This window comes from Mastigoproctus giganteus, chromosome 4 (assembly GCF_048544385.1).
Source record: "Mastigoproctus giganteus isolate SK-2022 chromosome 4, ASM4854438v1, whole genome shotgun sequence".
Lineage (NCBI taxonomy): Eukaryota > Metazoa > Arthropoda > Arachnida > Uropygi > Thelyphonidae > Mastigoproctus > Mastigoproctus giganteus.
In genome coordinates this window covers 33,153,213-33,158,843 of record NC_143578.1, presented here as the reverse complement: position 1 = coordinate 33,158,843, position 5,631 = coordinate 33,153,213, and the positions used below count along the sequence as shown (strand labels likewise).

Genomic DNA, 5,631 nt, shown 5'->3' with positions numbered 1-5,631 from the left:
TAGTACTTAGTACCATGCATGGGTTGGAGGAGAAGTATGGGGGGCGGGGGGGATGCCGGAAACTTTGCTCTAGAGACTAAACATGGGTTTCACCACTTCAAGCCTCCAATAAGCAAAGTGGTGGTATTTCACCGGTTGATGAAAGTCATCTACCACCTATCAAGTTTTTCACCCAGTGTGTGGAGGACGGCGATTCTACCAAATGTGCTACCCACGAAAACTACAGGATTTGAACCAAGGCCTTTTCCACCTGGTATGGAAAAAGAACAGAACTGTACCACATCTGTCCTCCAAAACCTTATCCAAGCAGCAAAACAGTGTTCCAAGAAATGCTTCCAGATGCTTTCAATTGACTTTTTCCGGGGCGTTCGACTCCCATTGGTGGCCGAACGTCCTCAGCAGACTCCGGCAGGCAGGCCTACCGATGAATTTATACACCATAAGACCATACCTACACCACAGAAAAGTGGAAGTTATAACACCATGTCAGAAAATAACTAGAACCGTACACCGAGGCTGCCCGCAGGGTTCGGTGCTGGGGCCGCTCCTGTGGAATGCAGTTCTAGATGATTTCCTTTCGATGGACCTGGGAGAGGTAAACAGTCAAGCGTTTGCAGGTCACTTCATCCTCACCATGGAGGCGAACTCAAGGGCCAACTTGTAAATCTGGCAAACAGGGTGCTGGAAAACTACTGGAATGGACGAAACTGCACTCATTGACAATTTCGCCGACAAAGACGGGCTCACCTATTAAAAGGGACATTAGACACTCGTCGGCCCCCACAGATTAAAATTGAGGGCTCAGCAGTCAAGCTTAGCACGCAACAAAAGTATCTTGGAATCATTTTAGACTTAAACTAATCCTGCAAGCGACATCTCCTCTACCAGAAGGAGAAACTCAGAAAATACACAGCCATGATTGCAAGAATCACTAGAAAAGACTGGAGACTAAAACGAAGAACTCTGGCACTCTACTACAAAGCAATTTCCCGGCAATAACCTATGGCTCGTCAATATGATTTACCAAGGCATTTACAGCCGTTAACAAAAGAATTCTTGACACCATCCACAGAAATATTCTACTAACTATAAGTCGTGCCTGCTCTACGGTGGGCACCCATGCCCTACAGACCCTGGCGGGGGTGCTTCCCCTTGATCTAGAGGTGGTGTGTTGGGGCTAATGTACATGCACTCTAGAGGAATCCAAACACTTTTATAGGGTGCGCAACAGATCCGGCGAATAATCAGAAGCAGAAAAAACGTGGCTAGTTCTCCACCTGCGTCATGCATGGCAAGAGAGATGGTCTAACTCCTGTAAAGGAGAAATCAGAAGAAAATTCATACCCCAGGTCAGCAGAGACCCACAGCAGAGACCCCAGGACCCCACATTGGTTCTTCCCAGGATAACACACTACATACCTACTAACGGGCCATGGTGCCATAAAGGCCAAGTTAAATAATATGAAAATTGTTAGACGACCAAAATTGTGGATGCGGAGAGTTAAGAGACTTGGCAACGCATAATGTATGAAGGTGAATACTATCTCCGAAATGAGAATCTCCGAAAAATCCTGATAACCAAGACTACATACCTGCCCCGGAACCGGGAACACCTTTTACTAGCAACGGAAGAAGAATATAAAGCGTTCAGTAAATTCGCTCAGGATCTTTTTGCAAAGAGGAGAACATTGATTGCGCTGCATAACAACGCAGGAGATAAACAAATCAGACCGTAGACCAGCAAGGAACCTAAGTAAGGGAATAGTCCCACTATCAACAAATCCTTACTGACTAAACACCCAGAAATTACACCTAAACTTGACGCTACTAATTAGAGAAGGCAATGAACAAAGAGGAAGATGCCATGGAGACCCGACACTGATGATGGATGTGCCCCAAATCAGCCTCATGTCTGACGGACCAGAACTGACTTCCCACAATGCACCGAGTAGTAGTACAATATTTCCCACCAAAATCGAAACTAGCAAATGGAAGAACTGGAAATACAACTGAAGGATGACAAATACCCACTAATGAAATGACCTTCTAGTCCCCCAGTCGGGGTGCTAGGAACCGCATCCTGAATCTGACCTTCCACCATTTGGCGTTCTAAACCGCATGTCCTGACCTGGTTTCATTAAATCTCCATCCTCTGGCAGGGGGCGAGTACAAAGGTTCCCATCTCTTCCCCTGATTCCCCCACCAAAACCGACACTAGCAAATGAAAGAACTGGAATTACAACTGAAGGATGACAAATACCAGCTAATGGAATAACCTAGTCAGTGTGTTAGGAACTGCATCCTGAATCTGACCTTCTGCCATTTGGCGATCTAGGCAGGGTGCCCTGACCTGGTTTCTTTAAATCCCCATCCTCTGGTAGGGTGGGTGTAGACAGGTTCCCATCTCCTCCCCTCCCCCTGGTGGGGCCTGTCCCCACTGATCTTCACAGACCCACACCTTCCCTATTGTCTTCTTAACTCTATTTGTTCCCCCAGCCTTCAGTCTCTCCCCCTACTCAAACTTAACTTACCGAGTAAGTCCATAAAGTAACTTAATTGAACTAGTGCAAAATTTAACCCCTCTCCCTTCAACCTACATCCCAATTCGGCTGTAAATTCACCGCAATACTCCCTTTTTTATAGGTCTTTGCCACTGATATCTTTGGAAACTACGTGGCTGGGCCTACCAGAGTATTTAAAAATCGCTGAACGGGCTAGCCAGGTGGGTAAAGTGCCCACCTGGCAACCCAAAGGTTGCAGGTTCGAATCCCGCCTCGGGGTTGGATCAGAGTAAAATGCAAAAACTTTGAGAGGTGCATTATGGCCACAGAAGCCGATGCGCCAAAATCTAACAAAAAAAAAAAAAAATTAAATTAAATCTACTGGGTGCCTGACCTGCCTACTCGTGGCAAAGTGTGGGCAACGATGGGTCCCACTAGGGGCCCAACGGCTAAATGGTCAGAAGAACAACAGACTATAACACTACCCGACATTCCACTCCCCACACTTTTAAATCTCTGGCCTCCACAGAGTACTGTGATGCACAAACAGAGTATACCACACGGAGATGGGAGAAACCCCTGGTGCCGTCAGACAGCTAATACACTTTACACTTACCCTATTTGTCAGGGTTCCAAGTCGCATTTTCATGGCACCAGCTTCAACGAGATTGTGGTGGTTTGGAATTAGTGGAATTCGTACTTTGTTGAGGCCCGCAGGGTTCCCCCTGTACGCCGAGAATTAAAGGAATACAAAGTTGGGTAGAGTTCACTTGAATTGAGCTTTCTTAATATAGTCCGTTGGGAAATATTTCCATCTGCGGCCGCAGTAACCTCCAGAGACAGTTGATGACAGGACACCGTAAGGATTCGTCTTGTTCTGGTTGACGAAGCCCTCAGTCTGCCTTATCTAGCTTTTCTTGTAATGGTTCCTGTCTTTTGCCCTAGTGCTTAGACAACTCACACATAAGCCAAAACGTATAACCTCCCCCTGCGATTACCCCTCTTCAAGTCGCCCATCTGAAACAATCACCTAAACGACAATGACTGGCAATCCGAAAAAAAAAAAACGGGAATGGATTGACATGCGGGAAACCCGTTTTTTTTCCAAAGGCATGAAAAATTCACGGCTCTCTAAGGTGGTTGATCGATTTCTATTGGATACTCGGAATCTGCATGCCAGAATACCTATTATTTTAAATATTCGTCTTCGGCGACAGTGTTCACAATAAAATATTCATGAAAAACATTTTGTTATTGTTAATTTGTTGAGCAACGTACTTACCTGTATTACCAGGAGAAGTGAGGTGCAGTACAGGAAAAACATAACCGCATTATATACTATGTTTTTGAATAATAAGGCCTTTTTTTGAAACTACCTGTGTGTCCAATACATTTAACTACACTCCAAAACGCACTCTGCACACATTGATGTCACTGCCACTCATTTCAATAGAATATCAGTGTCCTTTCTCCCCTTTAGTCATTATGACACACTTCTGGGTAAGATGAACCAATGAACGATAGACTGCAGCAGATACAGTCCTCCATCCCTCCTACAAATGTCCCAATTACTTTTGATTGTTTGCTTTGACAGTTTCTACAGTGTATTTATAAGGGGTGAGCATACATCAAACACCCACTGATGTTTGTTCATTATTCTGTTAGTTCATGGATTTGTAAGAATCGTTTGTAAACTCAGTCTATCCTATTTAACTAGAACTAGTTATGCATAAAGTCTATAATTAATATAAATGCACAATTTAATTTGATTAATTCTATATAGTATGGGGATGCAAGAAAGCAAGTATTCGTATGATGCCAAAAACTAAATATCCCAATCAAGAAGATTTAATTTAAATCTTGTGTTTAATGACTACATTGCAGCGAGACAAAGCTTATTTCAAATGTAACAGCTTTTATTCAAATTTGAAACTACAAATACAAAATTTGTCCTATTCACTAGATGGTGCAACGGATAACACTCCATCACAAAACTATACGTGACATTTAATACATAAATAATAACGGATATTAGAAAGATAAAGAAACAAATTATCTTTTAAGAGATTATCAGTTCTACATTCTCACTATTCCGTTTTCTCTTCTTCTTGCTTAGTTTCACTGGAAGTAACTGAAGAAGTTTTCGTTATAGGAACAATCCTCTCGTTAACCACCTGGGGTTCAGTTTTCTTTGGGGCTTCGATTGTGAGAATACCATCAGTGCCAAGTGAGGAGGTAACAGTCTCGGGTTCGGCCTTGAAGGGGAGCACATAACGGCGAGTGAACTCTCGCGAAATGAAGCCGTATTGATCCTCTTTCTCCTCGTGCTTGGCGTGAATCACCAAATAGTTGTCGACAGTCTTGAGAGACACTTCTTCTGCGGTAAAGTGGCTCACGTCCAGCATCACTTGGAACTTGTTTGGGTCATTATTCACTTGCGAAACACCCCTTTCTCCGGGGGCTGAGATCTTCCGTCTTGGTTTCACTCCTGACGGGCAAAAAGGAGGGGGCGACACAAAGTCACTTGGTAATATGTTAAGGCCAAAGTGCTGATCGGAGAGCAAAGATGGAAAGTCCCAGATATCCCACCAGTCACGGCCCAACACCGAAGCAAGCCAACTCATTGTAGCCATTATTAAAGACCTAAAGCAAAAACTCACTGTAAAAATACCTACAAAAGCTACTCCCACATCAACTACCAGCTGTTTATATAGCATTCTTTCTAGTAGCGCCCTCTGATTTCAAATAGTAGTGTCAGAAATGACGTCAGAGGAAGTTTCACGACACAAAATACTGATTCAGTGTTTCAAGAGTTTAATGGTGCCATGCAATTGAATTCTTCGCAATGTGATAAAAGGTGGATACAAAATATATAATTATTTTTGTTTAACTACACGTAATAATAAACTACTGATTTTTTTTAAGATATAGTGTTTCTAAAGTCTTTATATGATCTATTATTTAATGATTCGATTTGGATTTGTAATTAATTTAAAAAGTTAAATTGTAAATCCAAAATGAGTAATAAAAGTCAACAAATATGTACTAAAATGATGCAAGGAAAGGTTTTAATTTTTACTGATGTTACAAATACTCCTTGTCAAAATTAAAAGATAAAAATGTATCTCAT

General features: G+C 42.7%; 1 pseudogene; it reads right to left on the bottom strand.

Annotated features, from left to right (window-relative positions):
- Positions 1-4,588: 4,588 nt before the first annotated feature.
- LOC150086607 (protein lethal(2)essential for life pseudogene) lies at positions 4,589-5,150 on the bottom strand (annotated as a pseudogene).
- Between the last annotated feature and the right edge of the window lie 481 nt (positions 5,151-5,631).